The 22,500-nt window shown below is 40.8% G+C and overlaps 1 protein-coding gene across 6 annotated transcripts in view; it reads left to right on the top strand.

Annotated features, from left to right (window-relative positions):
• Nucleotides 1-22,500, top strand: part of CASZ1 (castor zinc finger 1) — a 569,556-nt gene that overhangs the window by 213,415 nt on the left and 333,641 nt on the right. The window contains exon 3 of one of the 6 annotated variants that reach the window (XM_053691480.1): nucleotides 20,357-20,489. The exons of the other annotated variants lie outside the window; for them this stretch is intronic. The gene's annotated coding sequence lies outside the window, so the exon portion shown is untranslated. The remainder of the gene's footprint in view (nucleotides 1-20,356; nucleotides 20,490-22,500) is intronic. 6 annotated transcript variants of the gene reach the window in all.

The raw sequence follows: 22,500 nt of genomic DNA on the forward strand, positions 1-22,500 counted from the left end.
TGGTGGTTCCAGCTTTTCTTGCTGGCAATGGGTGGAGAAGCCGCGTGGTGACTGATAGCTGGTGCTGTTGTTTAAGTTTAGAATTTTTTATTTTCTTGTGGCATTTTGAAAATGTTCCTGTAACATTAAGGAGTAGGTGGGGGCAGCTTACTGCTGTATAAGGGACTTGTCTGTCTTTTTATGGAGCTTTGTGTTTATTTAGGCTAAACATATATATTACTCTGTTATTATGCAACCTCAACCTAACACCCTGCTCCTCAGGACACCCCCCCATTTACAGCTGTGCTAGTGCACAACCCCACTTACAGCACTGCTAGTGCACAACCCCACTTATAGAACTGCAAGTGCACAACCCCACTTATAGCACTGCTAGTGTACAACCCCACTTACAGCACTGCTAGTGCACAACCCCACTTACAGCACTGCTAGTGCACAACCCCACTTACAGCACTGCTAGTGCACAACCCCACTTACAGCACTGCTAGTGCACAACCCCATTTACAACACTGCTAGTGCACAACCCCACTTACAGCACTGCTAGTGCACAACCCCACTTACAGCACTGCTAGTGCACAACCCCACTTACAGCACTGCTAGTGCACAACCCAACTTACAGCACTGCTAGTGCACAATCCCACTTTCAGGTCTGCTAGTGCACAATCCCAGTTACAGCTCTGCTAGTGCACAATCCCTCTTACAGCTCTGCTAGTGCACAATCCCTCTTACAGCTCTGTTAGTGCACAATCCCTCTTACAGCTCTGCTAGTGCACAATCCCTCTTACAGCTCTGCTAGTGCACAATCCCTCTTACAGCTCTGTTAGTGCACAATCCCTCTTACAGCTCTGTTAGTGCACAATCCCTCTTACAGTTCTGCTAGTGCACAATCCCTCTTACAGCTCTGTTAGTGCACAATCCCTCTTACAGCTCTGTTAGTGCACAATCCCTCTTACAGCTCTGCTAGTGCACAATCCCTCTTACAGCTCTGTTAGTGCACAATCCCTCTTACAGCTCTGTTAGTGCACAATCCCTCTTACAGCTCTGCTAGTGCACAATCCCTCTTACAGCTTTGCTAGTACACAACCCCACTTACAGCTTTGCTAGTACACAACCCCACTTACAGCTCTGCCAGTGCACAACCCCACTTACAGCTCTGCTAGTGCACAACCCCACTTATAGCTCTGCTAGTGCACAACCCCACTTACAACTCTACTAGTGCACAACCCCACTTACAGCTCTGCTAGTGCACAATCTCACTTACAGCTCTGCTAGTGCACAATCTCACTTACAGCTCTGCTAGTGCACAATCCCACTTACAGCTCTACTAGTGCACAACCCCACTTACAGCTCTGCTAGTGCACAATCTCACTTACAGCTCTGCTAGTGCACAATCTCACTTACAGCTCTGCTAGTGCACAATCCCACTTACAGCTCTGCTAGTGCACAATCCCTCTTATAGCTCTGCTAGTGCACAATCCCTCTTACAGCTCTGCTAGTGCACAATCTCACTTATAGCTCTGCTAGTGCACAATCCCACTTATAGCTCTGCTAGTGCACAATCCCTCTTACAGCTCTGCTAGTGCACAATCTGACTCACTGTTTCACTACTATGAAGCTATACAACTTAAATCACTACTCTGCAGCTCCCTCCCTCCTCTACTGTACGGTTGCAGCCACTGATCTCAAACTATTCATGTCGCTATTCACACTGCTTTACCATTGTATAGTCCTTCCCCAAATATCAGCTCTGGAGTGTCTTCAGACGCACTCCCAGCCAGTCCAGGACAAATATAAGTAGCAGGAGCCTGATTTCAATTGTTGCCAAAGAGTGATGTTTTGCTTTCAAGTGCTTACCTGTCACTTGTTCAACAAGTATCTTTTGTCACAATTATTTTTCATTCACTTTAAAGGGACATTATACACTCATTTTTTCTTTGCATAAACGTTTTGTAGATGATCTATTTATATAGCCTATAAAGTTTTTCTTTTAAATAAATGTATCGTTTTGCTTATTTTTAAGTAACATTGCTCTGATTTTCAGACTCCTAACCAAGCCCCAAAGTTTTATGTGAATACCGTCAGATACCTACTCCAGCTTGCTACTGTTTGTGTAAAGGGTCTTTTCATATGCAAAAGAAGGGGGAGGGGGGTGTCTTATTTCCCACTTGCAGTGGGCTTTCCAGCCACCTTTTCAACAGAGCTAAACTGAGAGCTTCTAAGTAAGTTTTTAAACAGTTTTATACTGGAGTTTTATACCAGTATCTGTGCATCTTATTCTTTATAGTAGTGTCTATTACATGCAGTTATATGAAAATGAGTGTATACTGTCCGTTTAAATACCCCACCCCACACACACACACACACATACATACCCACTCACACACACATACCCACCCACACACACATACATACCCACACATACATACCCACTCACACACACATACCCACCCACACACACATACATACCCACACACACACATACATACCCACCCACCCACACACACATACCCACACACACACATACATACATACCCACCCACACATACATACATACCCACCCACACACACACATACCCACACACACACATACATACATACCCCCACACTAGGGTTACCATATTGCCGCTTTAAAAAGGGACACATATGAAAAATACATATGTCAGGGCTGTTTCGGGGCTGTTTAAAGAAAGGTTTTTATATAAGAACCCTGACATATGTATTTTTCATATGCGTCCCTTTTTAAAGTGGCAATATGGTCACCCTACCCCACACACACACACTTACGTATATACCCCACACACACACTTACAAACACACACAAAACCATACTCATATATACCCACACACAAATACAAAAACACACTCATACCCTCTACACATATACACACACACACTTAGAAACACATGCACCCATACTCAAACATACCCACAATAAAATACACAGACACAATAAAATACACAAACACACTCACACACAAATACACAAACACACTCACATACTCCCTACACATATACACAAAAACTCTCACACACACATACCCCCCACATGCATACATATCCCAACACCCATACATACCCACACACTCACACATATATACACACACTTATATACTCACACTTATACACACACATATACACACACTTATATACTCATACTTATACACACACTTATATACTCACACACTCACACACATATACACACTCTTATATACTCACACATATACCCACACTTATATACTCACATATATACACTCACACACATATACACACACTTATATACTCACACATATACACACACATATACACACACTTATATACTCACACATATACACTCACACACATATACACACACTTATATACTCACACATATACACACACTCACACACATATACACACACTTATATACTCACACATATACACACACTCACACACATATACACACACTTATATACTCACACATATACACTCACACACATATACACACACTTATATACTCACACATATACACTCACACACATATACACACACTTTTATACTCACACTTTTACACACACTTATACACTCACACTCATACACACACTGTAACACACATACACACACCTACACATTCACACACATATACACACATACTTATACTTACACACACACTAGCATGGCTGGGCTTTATTGTTCACAATGAGTTATACTACAGTTAGATTTCAGGTATCTAGTATGCTAATCAGCGAATTCATTTAGGGCTAGTTTACAAGTGTTGCACATATTACAAGTAGAAAGTAAACAGTTTACCTAGTGGTCTAAGGGATAACAAAAGAGTTGCCCTTAATTGGAAATGTTACAATTAGTTGAGGGTCTCCCTCCTGGGCTATTGTTTCTCATAATCATAAGTAGCATTTAAGGGACATTGTATAAAATAATGTTCTGTCCCTAAGAAAGATTAACATTTAAAGGGACATAAAAGTGTAAAATGAAAATGCTGTCATGTGTTAGAGCTCTGTATTATTGCATTGCTGGGTTGTGCAGGTCAAGCGGCCTGTGACCTGGTGTCTTTAGGGTCACGGAGCTACTGGGTGACTTAATACAGTATTAATATATAACAATGGGTGCAGAGCAGAGCTGGGGAGATTCCCATTGCTGCTAGCAATGAAAAAAGGGTGTACAAATTCTGGTGTCACCTCACAAATAGTGACACAAGTACACTCCACCACCAAGCACTCTGTGACCTAGCATCAAAAGCATTTAGAGTATATATATCAGATCTGCAAAACCACATCAGTGAGAGCACAGCCCATGATTGAGTGTCACTATACACCTTACAAACAGCTCTGAAGGAGAGGTACACTGGGAGGAACAGATAGGGCAACAAAACAAGCTGGAGTGTTACAGGGCATTACAGAGAGAGTACAAACTAGCTGAGTATCTCACAAGTGTCACCAACCCAAAGCACAGATACTCACTAAATACAGTCTGGAAATAGAGACTGGCAGATATCAGACAAAATGGAGGCCAGGGCAGCCAGACAATGTGCGCAGTGTGACAGTGGGGACATAGAGAACGAATCACACTTCCTCTTGTTCTTTACAAGATACAAACTCTTAAGGGATAGATACAGTACTTCCCAGAAATAATGAAAGAAATAACAGATTTCCCACAGATGTCTGAACAAGAAAGACTATGGGGTAGAATTAACATAGTGCGAGCGGACATGATACAAAGTTCTTGTGAACTGCTGCCCCCTGCAGATTCGCGGCCACCAGGGGGTGTCAATCAACCCGATCGTATTCGATCTGGTTGATTTCTGTCCACGATCTTAGAGCAGGCGGACACGTTATGGAGCAGCGGTCTTTAGATAAATCGGCTCCTATGTGTACTATTAGGAGAAAAAAACAAAGCTACAAGGATAGTAGCAAAATATGTAGCAGACTGTCGCATGACCAGAACCCCCCAATCAGATTAAATGAACTCTTATCATATTTACCCACTATACTCCTGCTTTATAAATTGTTATTGGTCTGTTTTATTGTAGCATATAACTTTGGCAACACGTAATAATGTCATGCTTATAAAGTATTCTAGACTTGACTCTATAGATTAATCAGTGCTGCTATACGCGTCGGCTGCAGTGTGTGATATCTCTATAGTAGTATAGTGGTGACATAAAATAGCAAAACTCTGTAAAATAAGACTTTGGGGTCAATTTATTATAGTGTGAGCGGACATGATACGATGTAGCATATCATGTCCGCAGCACATCGATAAATGCCGACAGTATACGCTGTTGGCATTTATCATTGCACCAGCAGTTCTTGTGAATTGCTGGTGCAATACCGCTCCCTGCAGATTGGGGGTGTCAATCAACCCAATTGTATTCGATCGGGTTAATTTCTGTGCGCCGCCTCAGAGCAGGCGGACAGATTATGGAGCAGCGAAAACTTCTGTTTCCGTACGGAGCTTCATAAATTGACCCCTGTATATTCATCTACATTATGGGGATTTGGGACGTTATGTATTGTAAGATATAAATCCTTGTAATTACAGATGTTCCTGGCAAGTTCAGTGTGCAAGTGGCACATGTTATGTACGGCCTTTTATAAAATACAGAACTGCCCGTGCCAACTTCTGACACTAAAGAAAGCTAATTCAACTGCCTTTTCCTTGTGACTTAACCCTTTGGCGTCAGCTTATTGTGTATCCAGCAGTCATCTAGGGGTTAACGGTAGTATGCTGGGCAGTACTGTGGAGCATCTGACAGTAAACAGCTTTAATAATGAGATAGGCAACGCTTGCATGTTTGTGGTGCTAAACTCTGCACTGATAAGTATGCAACGTGCTGCCAATCAGAGCCCATTCACCTTGCGCATGCACCTGGCACATACACGTGACTGTGATATTTAAATAAGGCTAATACATTACAAAATGCCTAGTGTGCTGGGTCTGTAAATCCCTAACTTACTCCTGAATTTCAGGTCTTGACAAATCCCAGGAGCCACAAAACCACAAATGCTTAAAGGGATAGTCTAGTCAAAATTAAACTTTCATGATTCAGATAGAGCAGCAATTTTAAACAACTTTCTAATTTACTCCTATTATCAATTTTTCTTCGTTCTCTTGGTATCTTTATTTGAATTTAAATCTTAGGACCCGGCCCGTTTTTTTATTTAGCTCCTAGGTAGCGTTTGCTAATTGGTGGCTACATTTAGACACCAATCAGAAAGTGCTACCCAGGTTCTGAACCAAAAATGGGTCGGCTCCTATGCTTACATTCTTGCTTTTTCAAATAAAGATACCAAGAGAACGAAGAAAATGTGATTATAGGAGGGAATTAGAAAGTTGTTTAAAACTGTTGCTCTATCTGAATCATGAAAGTTTAATTTTGACTAGACTATCCCTTTAAAGGGACATTAAATCCCCCCCAAAATATTTTATGATTCAAATAGAGAATAACATTTTAAATAAGTTTACGTCTTATCAAATTTGCTTTGTTCTCATGTTATTCTTTGTTGAAGAGATATCTAGATAGGTAGCGTGCAAATGTCTATAGCACCACATGACAGGAAATAGTGCTGCCATCTAGTGCTCCTGCTAATGTATAACATTGTTGCAAAACTGTTCCCATATAGTGCTGCAGACACGTGCACCCCCCCCTAAAGTACCTTCCTGCTTTTCAATAAAGGATAACAAGAAAACAAAGAAAATTGGATAATAGAAGTAAATTGGAAATTATGAATCATGAAAGAAAAATATTGGGTTTTATGTTTTAGTTCTAGCAACTAACTTGTTGTCATCTTCTGTGCACTCACATTCCTATATAAAATCATTTGCTGGCTCCTTAAAGGGACAGAATATTTATTGTTTAAAAAGATAGATAATCCCTTTATTACCCATTCCCCAGTTTTGCACAACCAACACAGTTATATTAATATACTTTTTACCTCTGTGATTATCTTGTATCTAAGCCTCTGCAGACTGCCCTCTGATCACATGACTTTTTATTTATTATCTATTGACTTGCATTTTAGCCAATTAGTGCAGTGTCTGCCACAAGCCACGGGCGTGATCACAATGTTATCTATATGGCTGACATGAACTAGCTCTCCCCTGTTGTGAAAAGCAAATAAAAAAAGCATGTGACAAGAGGCGGCCTTCAAGGTTTTCGAAATTATCCTATGAGCCTTCCTAGGTTTAGCTTTCAACTAAGAATACCAAGAGAACAAAGCACAATTAGTGATAAAAGTAAATTGGAAAGTTGTTTAAAAATAAATGTCCTATCTGAATCATGAAAGTTTATCTTGGACTAGACTGTCCCTTTAAACCTGTACACTGGCTCCTCACTATTGTGGTCTACTTGTAATTTTATTTGGGCTCTTTGTCCCCTGAATATATCACCTCTGTATCTGAGCCATGGCGATATTGTACAGCAGTACTTGCAATAATAGTGAGGGATTTGTTTTCTCTACCTCTCCCTATGTGCATCACATTATGTCACCCTGGGAAATCGTCTCCATATATTTGTCTGCTGTTATCACTTGCACAATCACGCAAGGTCATAAATCTTGCTATTAAGTCTCAGTCATTTCCAATTTGTTTAAATAGTGTAATATATTTATGTTCTATTAATAACATTTCTATTTTTTGTTTGCCAGCGGTAAGTGAGATAGCTCCTTGTTTAAAAAGAGTGGTGACCCCTGGTTTAACCCAATAAAAACAATGCAATCAAAGTCAGAGTTAAAAACAAGGTTATTTTTGCTCTATTCAAGAGATTCTGAGTTTTCTAAAACTGTCAAGTCGGTAATCACTGATGAATATAATCTAAAGATCTCCCCGTGTTATGGATACGTTAATATATTAACAGCTGATTCCTGCGCCACACTCCCGGCTGATTTCCCTGAAAACTGTCACTGCCTCATTTTGTAGCTGAGTCTGCCTTGCCTATGCATATGGAAGCTTTAGAAAAAAATGGTATTTTAATGCTTTCTATTAAATTGGGACTAAAAGTAGTGTCTTCATTTGCATTCATTAGCATATTTGCATATAGATCACTGGAATGGTAGACGATATAAGAGCGTTTAAATGAAAATTCTGTTAAAGAGATAGACGTAATTTTCCTTTATGCTGCTAAAGAAAGTTGCTGTTTTTTTTTTTTTTTTTGTTCTGCAAGAAATGTGATTTGTGGTAATGTCAGACTCTGTCATTCTCACATAAATTTGACACTGACTGAGATTTAAGTCTAGACTGTGACACAGTCTGCTGTACTTGCTGGGGCACAATGTGGGTTGGACATTACTTGGCAGCGTAAGAATAAAAAAATATAGATTTTGTTGGCAAATCAAATGGTTTGTCCAGTTGGCTGTAGCTGAGGATTGTCTTACACACGTTCCAGGCTTCCTGAGTTCATTTATAGTCTTAGCCTCTTCTGCTGAAAGTCACTTTCATGTATCAACTACTTCTTTTTTAAATCACATTTACATTCACTGTGTTTTTATAGTACAGTCCTACTTGTCAAAAATAAATTGACCAAACATGGATTTGAGGTATTTAGCCACTGGATTTATACAATGATTTCTGTGCTTTTGTTTCTTATATTCATAAGTAGCATTAAAGGGACATTGGGGCCCATTTATCAAGTTCCGAACGGAGCTTGTGGGCCCGTGTTTCTGGTGAGTCTTCAGACTCGCTAAAAACACCAGTTATGAAGCAGCAGACTACCCTGTCCGCCTGCTCTAATGAGGCGGACAGGAATCGCCGGAAATCAGCCCGTTCGAGTACGATCGGGTTGATTGACACCTCCCTGCTGACGGCCCATTGGCCGCGAGTCTGCAGGGGGCGCGTTGCACCAGCAGCTCTTGTGAGCTGCTGGTTCAATGCTGAATACAGAGAGCGTATTGCTCTCCGCATTCAGCGAGGTCTTGCGGACCTGATCCGCACTGTTGGATCAGGTCCGCAAGACCTTTCATAATTCGGCCCCAAAGTCTTCCAGTCTGCTGTGCCATTCCGATGATAGGGCAGTGTAAACATGAGATGCTGTTTTGTGTTGGAGCAGTTTTATTGCCCTGTTGTTTGTGATCAAATTATATATCTACAATCCTCATATACTTTAATGGGGAATTTTGTAAAAATATTTTTACATAAAGAATTGTGTTTAACCCCTAAAAAACAGGTTAACTCACGGGTGAAAGTCAGATGAAGAGCAGCAATGACACTACTGGGAGTGAGCTGATGAGCCAATGACAAGAGGCATATTAAAAGTTTAATTTTGAATTCCATATCATGGTTAATTTATTATTCTTAAAAATTGAGAAGTTTTTTTTTTTACATTTACATTGAAACTTATACAGTAAAACTGATTGATTATTTTCTATTAGTGTTAAGGGCTGATCTTACCCATCATCCAGTGACGTAGAGAACTGATACAACTGTATTTATTTACGTTTCAGTAATACAAGTAAATGTGAATGAACTTACAATATTTTTGAAAACGAAGCTTCCGTCATGTTTTAAATCTATATTTTATTTTTATTTCTGACGTCATAATTTCCGGCCCCCTACATCGGGCGGGCTTGCAATCTCTAATACACGCATATATTATCTTGCTACCTTTACATATTTACACACCCAAGGCGTGCGCATTTGCAATCATTTTCACACGCTCCAAGTCAAGAATGACTGCGGTCACATGACCACTGACGTCGGTGATGGTATCCGATGATAAAATGTGCATGCATGCGTTACAATTTTGCTCATCAGAGCGCATGTGTTAGCTTCATTCAAGTACCCGGAAATGCAGTGAAGGGAGAACTCAGGTTGCCCACTGTGATTGGCTAATGCAAATTAGTTTGGGGGATGATGTTTTCCTTTGCCATTGGCTGCTTATATTTTTGGGTTCTGTGCAAGTAACACATAGCCTCCTGCTTCTTATAGGTGTCTGTGTGTTTCTGCAATGTGAGTGTAGAAAAAAAAGATGGTTACGCAGATGTATTACACATGTGACCCAGGGGCTCTGACTGATTCAGACACTCTTGAAATGGATTGGAATGGTACTGAGAAAGAAATGAGTTGAGTTTGATGTTCTCACATACAAATGCTAAAAGATCAGAATGTTACCCCGCGATAGCTGCCTCCCCTCACTGTTTGGTGACGTTAACCCTCCTCTTCTCCCTCTAGCCAATCGGAGGCTGTATCAGCCTAGCAGTGCCGTCCAGTACCCTTCTATACAGACTCTGATTGGCTGCAGGAAGCAGACCTGGATAGTATAAAATGACTTCTTACCTAGAGGACAGTATATTATGAAGCTTATGTACAGAAGCCTGAATCTTTGTTTAGGGAAAATGAAACATGCTAAATTATTTTTTCATACAACTCAATTTTGTTCTTGCAATCACATCCCACTGCCTTTATGATCATTTTGATTTATAAGTAATAATAGCACTGATGGAAGATATTGGATAAAGTTTAACCTCTTGTTTGCCAAAGAAGACTACAAGGCATAACATATTGTGTGTAGTAGCTGCTGTCTCTGCCAGTTGTGCTGTATTTTTGGCCCCAGAGGGCCAGTAACCCTCCTTATGTTTAAGGCCTATACATGTCCATATCAATTCCACATGACCTTGCTCAAGCTAGCATATCCCTGAATACCCTCATGCTTCAATGTTAGAATAAAGTGCGCCGGTGACATGAAATAACCGCAAGCAGAGGATGTTCCATCTGTCCGTCTGCTACTAAATGGTCATTTATATGCTGAATAGGAGTAGTAGGAAGCTGTTATGGTCTTTTGGCATTTGTTGCAGTCTGGTTTAATGAGATATTATATTGCTATGGCCATAAATAAACACACAATTGGGATTTTTGTTACTATTGCTTTGTAAGTGAAAGGGTTAAACAAGTGTAAATAGTCTCAGGTTTGCACCTCCTTAGTCCCTGCTAATCACAACGCAGAAATCTTTCCTTCCTGAGAAATTCCTCACCGCAGGGCTGGGTGAAATGTGGCAGGTTTTTGTGAAGATGATGTTGGGAGCAGAGGGTAGAGGTAGTTTGTTGTCTGTAATAACTGGTTAAAATTCAGCTTTCATTTAGCAGCTAAAGTCCTTATACATTTAGCTTTGAAATGATTGGTCTAGATGAACTATTTTAAAGGGTTCTTATATTTTATACCGTGGAGCGTTATTGGTGAGCTCCCTGACACTGAAGTGAGTCCGCTGCCTATAGGATAACAAAGCCATGGAAATGTGTCACTGGAGAACAGCATGACTGGTGAGTCAATGAGAAGTAAGATACTCACGTAGCCACCAATCACTGGCTTTGTCCTGCTCAGCTGCTGCAATCTGTTTAATTTCTGAGCAGCTGTGTGTTCTTAGCCTCTTAGTGAGGTTAACACATGGAGGCCGACTTAACAATGTCCGCCGCACATCGATAAATGCAGACAGTGTACGCTGTCGACATTTATCATTGCACAAGCATTTCTAGTGAAATACTTGTGCAATGCCACCCCTTGCACATTCGCGGCCAATCAGCCGCTAGGAGGGGGGTCGATCAACCCGATCATATCCGATCGGGCTGCTTGCTGTCCGCCGTCTTAGAGGTGGTGGACGAGTTAAGGAGCCTGCTGCTTTTTAATTCCTGTTTCCGGCGAGCCTGAAATCTCGCGCGGAAACAACTGCATTCGGGGGTTGATTAATCGGTCCCCTGGTTTGCCAGTAAAATTACTAAGAAACTAGAGCATTTATTTCCCCACTACAGATCTCCTTTAAAGGGACATTCTTAAAGGGACACTCAATAAAACTAAACTTTCATTATTCAGATAGAGCATGCAATTTTAAAAAACTTTCAAATTTACTTCCATTAACAAAATGTGCACAGTATTTTTATATTTAAACTTTTTGAGTCACCAGCTCCTACTGAGCATGTGCAAGAATAAGTGTGTATGCATTTGTGAATGACTGATTGCTGTCACATGGTACGTGTATGCATTTTTGATTGGCTGATGGCTGTCACATGGTACACTGGGAGTGGAAAAAGACATAACTTTTAAAATTGTCCGAAAAAAAAATCTACTACTCATTTGAAGTTCAGACACAGGCCTCTATTTACCAAAGTCTGGCGGACCTGATCCGACAGTGCGGATCAGGTCCGCCAGACCTCGCTGAATGCGGAGAGCAATACGCTCTCCGTATTCAGCATTGCACCAGCAGCTCACAAGAGCTGCTGGTGCAACGCCGCCCCCTGCAGACTCACGGCCAATCAGCTGCCAGCAGGGGGGTGTCAATCAACCCGATCGTACTCGATCGGGTTAAATTCCGGCGATGTCTGTCCTCCTGCTCACAGCCCCCTTTTGCAGTCCATGAGAATTTGCGTATAAAATGCTTCACATGGTTTTTTTTCACTGTTTTCGTATTCCAAAGCAATGAATTCCATTCCAACTCTCACAATAATTCACATAGGGATAGATTACGAGAGGAGCGTCAAAACCGCTAGAAGTAAGTTTTTGCGTTCAGAGATTTGCACTTGGTTTACGAGTTGAAAGTTGTGGTAGCAAAGAGACTGAGAAGTTGTGAACGCAACATCGCAATCCCCCATAGGGGCCTATTTAACAAATGTCTGTCTGACATGATCCGATCAGCGGATCAGGTCCGACAGACATCGCTGAATGCGGAGAGCAATACGCTCTCCGCATTCAGCATTGCACCAGCAGCTCTTGTGAACTGCTGGTGCAACGCCGCCCCCTGCAGATTTAGGCCGCTAGCAGGGGGTGTCAATCAACCTGATCGTATTGCATTGGGTTGATTTTACGCAATCTCTGTCCACGGCCTAAGAGCAGGCGGACAAGTTATGGAGCAGCTGTCTTTAAACCGCTGCTTCATAACTGTTGTTTCTGGCGAGTCTGAAGGCTCGCCAGAAACACGGCCCTTCACGCTCTATACGGAGCTTGATAAATGGGCCCCAAAGACTTCAATGGAGCCGAAAAAAGTTGAAAAAAACCTAATACCCACAACTCGCTCAAACACGATCGCGGTTATTTACAAGTGCAACATAAGAAGATAATATTGCATATTTCATATAGCAGAATATGTTCTAGTTATTCTTAAAGATATATTTATATATGCAGTATATCTGATGGAGTTTTTGCACAAATTTCTATCTTTATGTATGCATGATTATATATAGGTATAGATATATACAGATCTATTTCATAATACATAAAACATATTGTGTTATGTGCAGAACATTGGAATGCCTCATATTTACAGTAAATAGACAGTTAAAACCTTTATTAAATAGGTATATTGCATAAATAAGTTTATCATGTTTTTATCTACTTGACTGCTTAAATGCACTTGTATATATGTCTATGGGGCCGATTTATCAAGGGCTGAATGGCCCCTGATTCCCCGTTAAGACCGCTGCTCCTTAACTTGTCCGTCTGCTCTGAGGCTGCGGACATCAATCCACCCGATTTCATACGATCGTGCTGATTGACAACCCCTGCTAGCGGACGATTGGCCACGAATCTGCAGGGGGCGGCATCGCACACGCAGTTCACAAGAACTGCTTGTGCATTGATAAATGCCTGACAGCGTATCATGTCCGCCAGACAATGATTATTCAGCCCCTATATGTGTTTGCATATTTATATATATATGTTTATATGTGTATATATGTCTGTAATGAATACATATGTACACAAACACATAAATATATATTTATTTATATATATCCTATATAATAAAAGGCCAAGTGTGTTTGTCCGAAGCTGTGATGCACAGTAGAGACTGCGCGTGAGGACAAACACACCTAGAATTCCAACTAACCTCAGCCTGGCGTCGTGTGGTGGAGTGGGCGTGGCTGCATGGGCGTGGTCGGACTGGTGCAGCATGGGCATGGCCGGACAAGTGTGACATGGGCGTGGCCGGGCACAATGTGGGCCGGGCGTGACGCGGGCGGGGCCAGATACCGGGGCCGGTGTTCTTTTAAGGGACAGAGAGCTCTAAAGAGGGGGTATAGAGAGAGCAGGAGAGGGGCGATGGAGAGAGGGAGAGAGAGACAGCAAAAGAGAGAGAGACAGCAAAAGAGAGGGGGATAGAGAGACAGCAAAAGAGAGGGGGGAGAGAGACAGCAAAAGAGAGGAGGGAGAGAGACAGCAAAAGAGAGGGGGATAGAGACAGCAAAAGAGAGGGGAGAGAGAGACAGCAAAAGAGAGGGGGGAGAGAGATAGCAAAAGAGAGGGGGGAGAGAGACAGCAAAAGAGAGGAGGGAGAGAGACAGCAAAAGAGAGGAGGGAGAGAGACAGCAAAAGAGAGGGGGAGAGATAGCAAAAGAGAGGGGGGGGAGAGACAGCAAAAGAGAGGGGGAGAAAGACAGCAAAAGAGAGGAGAGAGGGGGGAGAGAGACATCAAAATAGAGGGGGGAGAGAGACGGCAAAAGAGAGGGGAGAGAGAGCACAAAAGAGAGGGGGATAGAGACAGCAAAAGAGAGGGGGGAGAGAGCACAAAAGAGAGGGGGAGAGAGAAAGCAAAAGAGAGGGGGGAGAGAGACAGCAAAAGAGAGGGGGAGAGAGAAAGCAAAAGAGAGGGGGGAGAGAGACAGCAAAAGAGAGGGGGAGAGTGCACAAAAGAGAGAGGGGGGAGAGCATAAAAGAGAGGGGGAGAGAGCACACAAGAGAGAGGGGAGAGAGAGAGCAAAATAGAGGGGGAAGAGAGAACAAAAGAGAGGGGCAGAGAGAGAGCAAAGGAGAGGAGGGAGAGAGAGAGCAAAAGAGAGGGGGGCAGCAAAAAAGAGGGGGGATAGAGAGAGAGCAAGGGGTGGGACCGCTGTACTGCAGAAAATGGCCCGTGTACACAGGCTTTAGCACTAGTATATATATATATATATATATATATATATATAAACACATACATACAAATACATATAAATATTTAGATATGTATGTATCTCTATGTTAAAGCCTTTTGCCTGCCTTTTTTCTTCTAACACCTGAGACCTCATATCTTTGAGCCTTAATAACTTTTTTGTGCAATACTTGTTGTAGTTATTTGTATTAGACAGTGTTATTATGAGTGTAACTGTACTTATGTAATGTATTTTTGTGTGTTTTGTGACACTTGTTTGACTCACGTAAGAGTTAACCAGAGCTCTGAGGTCACAGTAATCATTCTAGCATAAATCGTGATTGTGCTTGTGCGTTCGCATTTACTTTCAACTTGTAATACGAGCAGAATTTAACTCTACCATATTAGTCTAATCTGCATATTCATACCCAGAATCCCATGCGGCAGTGTAAAAACTGTTGCTTGTTGTTTTCTGTGGAGAATGTGCACATGTGCTATATTCTGATCTGCTGTGTATTACATGAGAATCAGATGCATTGGTCCAGAGCTAACATCCCGTATTCTTTGCATTAGGATAGTTTGACTGCATATCCCAAGTCTCACATTTGTTTTCTCCAACAATTTTTGGGGTTTTCAGACTTTTTGGCCTGTTTCACACAGCAGGTGCAGCCTGTTTGCAATAATTTCAAATGTTTTTCTAATGAAAAGTTAAAATATAACTCCAATCACAGTTTAACATTATTATACTTGCCTGAAATATCATAATCTAAAGGCTAATTTCTAAAGGGACATGAAACCCAAAATATTTATTTCATCATTTAGATACAGCATACAGTTTAAAAACAACTTTCCAATTTGCTTCTATTAGGATATTTGCTTCATTCTCTTGGTATCCTTTGTTGAAGCAGCAACAATGCCCTTCTGGGAGCTAGCTGATCACACCAGGTGAGCCTATGACAAGAGGCATCTGTGTGTAGCCACCAATCAGCAGCTAGCTCCCAGTAGTGCATTACTGCTCCAGTACATAGTACACAAAAAAGAAATTGCTCTAGTTTTACATACATGTTTTATTTTGCTCAGAAGTTAAGAGGAACTGTAATGGAGACCAAGGATATGAGTTGTAGAGAAATGTCACCCTGCTGAGTTCTTTGTATTCTTAGTAAATCTCACTGTTTCCCTGAAGACTTAGTTATATGACTTCTTATGACAGTAATAAAGCTAAACATGTATACATTACTTACACTGTTTTATTACGCAGCTCACTTAAAGGGACATTAAACACTAAATACATGCTAGATAGAATGATGCAAAATAATTGCAAAGTTTTAGTGTCTATAAAACAAAGGGAGCTGCCATGTTGTAACTTGTGTTACCTTCTCTGCTGTGGCCAATTAGGGTCAGTTATAAATAGGTCACTAGAGTGTGCAGCCAATGGTTGTGCTGGATTTAACAGTGTTCTGCTCTTCAGGCAGGAACTGAAAAGCTCACAATTTCAGAATGTAATTACAGGCAAAGAGGACAAAATAAATAATGAAAGTATATTGCAGAGTTGTTTTATTATATACAATTTATCATTTTATATTACCATCTCAAAGTGTTTAATGTCCCTTTAAGACATTGATATGTCCTGCAATAAGAAAATGCTGCCATTGGTTATTATGCACCTGTGTGTAGCTGGGGTTCTGAGGTTTCTTGTACTATAGAAAATGTAGAATTTTATTATTTCTTTGCGAATAAAATGGTTACTCCCAGTGCAGAATATTTTCCTCATTTTTACTTCATTTATATAAATCTTTGCCTTTTATGGCAAATCAAGAGGTGATTGTCATAAACTTGCCCCGCACTTTAAAGCGAGCAGCTGCCTGTCCCTTCTCATTCGCTTAGAAAGCTGCAGCACAAGGGCACCGCTCATCAGAGACAATGTCATGGGATTCCGATGGATGCATCATGAATTTTTCAGCACTCTCTCTTTATGAATTTCTACCTTCAGCTGGGTGACTCCTAGCTTATGGGATATATGTGTTACACCTTTATACACACTCCTCGCTTTCTGGTTAGTTGTGTGCCCTTTATATGTACAACTGAAGCTCTTATATATTTTTTCTATTTCTTTTTGGGTGTATTTCATGTAGTACAATTAAGAATTATGCAGATATTTAAATAAAAACGTGAACAGAGTAGCTACAGACAATGCGCATACTAGGACATATTTGCATTTAAATTCTGAAACTATTTATAGGACACAAGTGCTGTGATCTGAAAGACAAAACTCTGGATAGGGATTCCCGGTAAATCATTTGAGACTTTAAAGTTATCCCCAGTCAACCAGTGAGATATAGGGATTTGGAGAGGGACCCCCAGTCAGCCAATGAGTAGTAGATGTCTGGACTGAGATCCCCAGTTGACCAGTAAGATTTAGGGATTTGGGGGGATCCTCAATCGGACATTGGTCAGTAGAAGTCTACAGTTGACGAGTAAGATGTAGGGATTTGGGAAGGGATTATCTGTCAGATATTAAGTAGTAGATGTGTACAATTGACCTTTAAGATGTAGGTATTTGGGGTGGGATCATTAGTTACACATTAAATAGTAGATGTCTTTGGTTGACCAGTGAGATGTAGGGTTTTGAGGAGGGATCCTCAATCAGACATTGAGTAATGAGGTCTACATTAAATGTAGGAGTTTACAGCCAGTATGTAGATGCCAACAGTTGACCAGGGTGTTTACCACTGAGAAATATAAATCTGTAAAAAAAACAGTGATTTATCACCATACTTGGAGTGGTGTGTTCCTCTCCACCAGTAACATGGTTGTCCATATTAACCAGTGAAGTTTAGCAGGCACTACAAACCAATCCTGCGCTCCAATATTAATTTTAACAGCTTTTACTTAACATTTTGAGGCAATTTTTTTACTTGTGCAAATGGATAACATGTTTTGAGTAAAGTGTCCCTATAAGATGTAGAGGTTGACAGGGTCCACTGAGAGGCAAAAATGAACACATAGGGCTCCATGTACTAAAGCGTCAATTTTCTCGCCGACAACGTGTCTGCTCGACTTGCTTGAACTCGCAGCTAGCGAGATGTTGCCCGCCCGCCATATGTACTAAAAAACATCCCAAAAAATCTTGCGTCTAATCCGCATCAAGCACTGGCGAATGATTCATACATATGACGCCTCGCTAGTTGCGAATGTACTATTATTTGCTTACAACTTGTCAGTCATGTTTGTCCCACGTGACTGTAAGGTGTCAGAAACGTCAGATTTGTCGCGGGAACATATTGCAGCACTATAAAAAGTAGAATTTATCAATTTTGTCAGACTGCATAGTTCCCGAACTTGAAGCTTTACTGACTTTTATTGTTATTGATAAATTAAGTATGGCTACTTCTCGATCGTATTCACAGTCCAAATCGAAGAATCCACACTTTTCACATCAGCAGAACCTGGTTCTTGTCGATATGGTTCTAGACTCGTATGAAAATGTATTTGGTTGTCGTGGAAGCAAACTTCGAGTATCCGAAAAAAAAGTATCTGGACTCGGATAAGCGATGCTGTCAGTGCTCAGGGACCTGGGAAAAAGGACGTTGAGGGAACGTGTTTTGAGGGAAGATAAAGTGTTTGTGGTCTTGACAATTTAACTCAATAACATATTTCCCCCTCTCTCTATATTATAGAATGCACGTGTCTTGGGCATTTTTTGTATAACATAGCAAACTCTGCTACCATTTAGGGTTCGATTTGTCAAGCCCTTTTCCCTTTCGACTGCAGGTTCGCATACCTGCAGTCAGGATTTTTCAAGCAGTGGTTATCCCTGATATAGCCCTGATTTCCACCTATTAGGTGTAGAATTTCAATCTCCCCAGTCTCTTACGGCCTGTAAGATTAACAGCTCCTACCTTTGCTTGATTGGCTTTTTGCGGGCAGGGGGCGGGTTGCACACAAGCGCACAGGAGTGCTCGTGTGCAATGACAAATGTGGGAAGTGCATTGCTGCCCGCCAGAGAAGCCAGGCGGATAGGGGCAAATATGTTCGCCCCTGTCCACTCGTGGATGATAGTGCTCAAGACACATGATGTTCCAAGCCAGGAGTTTGAGACAACTGACTAGTTCTGCGTGAGACTGAATTTGACTTCTTGCTCAGGTATAAATCAGCACATTTGAACACTTTGACATAAACAAGGAGATTTTCATAAGATAGATTTACAGAATAAGGGAAGTTATATATTATAGTCACAACATGTTCTTGGGCAGCAGGTGAATTAGTCGCATGGTTTTAAGTAGAAATAAAAATGAAACAATGTTTCTGATGATTTATGTATTGTAGATGTTTTGGGAACAAATACAAAATCAATGAAGTATACATAAATAATATTATAAAATGGTACAAAAGACTATTATAGTATTGGGAAACAACATATTAAACAAAATGTGTTGCACTAAATGTAACTGTTTAAAAACAAGTAGCGGTAAAATGCGGTGAAGTATTTTTTGTATTGAGAGTGTTTAAAAATGTTCATTTCTTTTTAAACAATAACATTATCGATATACCATAGAGAGATGTGAACATAATAATAAAAATGTATAAATAGCCCTAAGTATTAATTGCATTTGAAATAAAAATAACAATTTTAGTCTCATCTAACCCATCTTTCCAAGGAAAACACAACCTCAGCTATGAAATATAACGTAATTTGCAGACACTTTATGGGTTGGGACATCATAAAGCACAATGTGGAACACCCTGACTCACCACATTATAATGTAGTGTCCTAAATATTATTTGAATATTAGTCTAATTTTGGTTCAGTTTTTTACTTCTTAAGATTTTAAGCCCTGTAGAGAATGAGCTGAAGTTGTGAATTGGTCTCTTGGGATCAAGTTGAAGTGGTTAGAAACTCATCAGTCGGAGGTTGATTGATGTAAGCTACGGGTGAAAGTCAAAGTGGAACCACAATCTTGTGGAGAGGATGTTAATTTATTTGGTCAGTTGACAAGGAATTCCCAAGTAAGGGCCCAGGCAAACTAAAACACAGCTGAAACGTATTTTCTAAGTGGCTTTGGAATATCGTTGTTTGGAGTTAATTAGACCACCAGTTGAAGGGACCAGAGTCATCTCCTCCTGGAAGCAATTAACAAAGTGGTGTGTTGGGTTTGACACTAGTTACAGCAATATTAAATTCTGCCGGTCACCAGCACAGATGACCGACATTTCCTGCAACACTGAATTACATACTTGTCGTTCACCTTAAAGGGACACTGAACCCAATTTTTTTCTTTCATGATTCAGATAGAGCATGCAATTTTAAAGCAACTTTCTAATTTACTCCTATTATCAAATTTTCTTTATTCTCTTGGTATCTTTATTTGAAAAAAGAAGGCATCTAAGCTAAGCTAAATTCTGGGTCCAGTGTCCCTTTAAGAGTTCATTTCTGTTCACGCATTTTTATTCGTTGAGTTTTGGCTTTTGTTTTTCGGTTTGACTCATTTTCTATCTTTATTATTTTTAATTTTTTTTTTTGCTTTCTCACTCTGTTCTGCTAGTTGTAGCTTGTCTGGAGAATTGACATGAACGTCAAGTGACAGTTTATTTTGGGAATGTTTTATGGGATCAGATTGAGTGCTAAAGTTGGTAGATTCCACGTCAGGTCACAGACCAGTTTACTGGAGTTGCAAGGTGAGTGCTTAAAGCAAACGCAGCTGTTTAAGTCTGTTTGTCTATTTATATGTGTATTTGCAATATTCACAATTCCCTATTGCTTGAGTTTTGTTCTTGAAACCTTTGGCTGATATTATAACACCCTAAATTATCTCCAGAGTTCTTTATTGCATAATCAAGCAGACATTTTCCAGAGGCAGTAGCACTAGTTTTAAGTGTCCTTGTAATTTTTACTAGCTCTGGACAGTAATTACAGATTACAGTCATTCACTTGCGTTCCCAAACGGCCTCACAGTCACCTTCAGACACTAAGAGAAATGCAGAGTGTGACTGGAACCAACATGCTAAAAAGGTGCTTAAAAATGTCTGGGCTGGCAAGTGCCATTATCAAAAGTTCATAGCCCAAATTACATTTCCCCACATCAGTAGCTAATGGTTCTGGGTGTGTTGCTTTTTGTTTTTAGCTCACAGAAAGGCAACGGAACGTCACGGGGCAGCAAAATATCCATATTTAGTGCACAAATCAGTCATTAACCCTAAGTGACATTTTACGTAAATGTTTAGCCATAAAGCTCCCATTTGTTGTCTAGTACATAAAACTCAAGCTTAAATCCTCCATAAAATATGTAATAAAGCATGAAAATGCAGCGGAAAATAAGGAATTATTTTGCCTGATTTTCCTGTGCTTTACCTCTGCAAATGGTGCATTTTCCCCTTCGGACAGACTGGCTTTCATTCCATACTTAGAGGCCCATTTAACAAGCTACGTAGGGAGCTTGTGGGTCTGTGTTTCTGGCGAGTCTTCAGACTCGCCAGAAACACCAGTTATGAAGCAGCGGTCTAAAGACTGCTGCTCCATAATAACCCTGTCCGCCTGCTCTGAGCAGGTGGACAGGAATCGCCGGAAATCAACCCGATCAAGTACAATTGGGTTGATTGACAGCTCGCTGCTAGCGACCGATTGGCCGCGAGTCAGCCGGGGGCGGCGTTGCACCAGCAGCTCTTGTGAGCTGCTGGTGCAATGTTAAATGCCGAGAGCGTATTGCTCTCCGCATTTAGCGAGGTCTTGCGGACCTGATCCGCACTGTCGGATCAGGTCCGCAAGACCTTTAATAAATAGGGGCCTTAAAGGGACATGAAACCCATATTTTTATTTTCATAATTCTGATAGAGACAACAATTTTAAAAACGTTTCCTATTTCCTTATATTATCAAATTTGTATCTTTTTCATGTTATTCTTTGTTGAAGAGATATCTAGATAGGTAGCGTGCACGTGTGGAGCACTACATGACAGGAAATAGTGCTGCCATCTTGCTAATGTGTAACATTGTTGCAAAACGGTTCCCATATAGTGCTGCAGACACGTGCACACTCCTGAACTTACCTTCCTGCTTTTAAACAACATATAACAAGAACACAAAGAAAATGTGATTATAGAAGCACCTATTGTATGTTCTGTCTGACTCATGAAAGAAACACTTTGGGTTTTATGTCCCTTTAAGAAGGGACTGTTCTGAAATAGCAAAACCTGACAAACTATTGTAAGGACCGTTTTAAATATGCGCTATGTTTGTTTATTCTGTTATGTATTTGTATCTGACCACAAATCCTTGTCGTTATACACCAGCGCTGCGGAATCTGTTGGCGCTCTACAAATACCTGATAATAATAATATACCCCTACGTTTGCACCCAGCGCTACTGAATTTTGCGGCACTTAGACACTCTCTGTGTGTTGTATTAATTTGTTTTGTAATTTTCCCTATGGTTCTTGCACCCAGACCTGTCTGGGGTTAACTGCCTGTGACTCTGGGGACAGCACAGCTTCCTGTGAGTGCCTGTGAGCACCCAGGGCTGAGCATGTTGCAGGGTCATGGGATGTGTACCCGGTCCGGTATGAGAGTGCAGTCCCCTTCTGTGTTTTGTATGTATATATATATATATATATATATATATATACTTGGCATTGCTCTAGTTTGTAATATCTGATGTTATTTGTGAAAAGCACCAGAATGAGGGGTCATGGTCC

The sequence above is a fragment of the Bombina bombina genome, chromosome 8 (assembly GCF_027579735.1).
Source record: "Bombina bombina isolate aBomBom1 chromosome 8, aBomBom1.pri, whole genome shotgun sequence".
NCBI classification, from domain to species: Eukaryota; Metazoa; Chordata; class Amphibia; order Anura; family Bombinatoridae; genus Bombina; species Bombina bombina.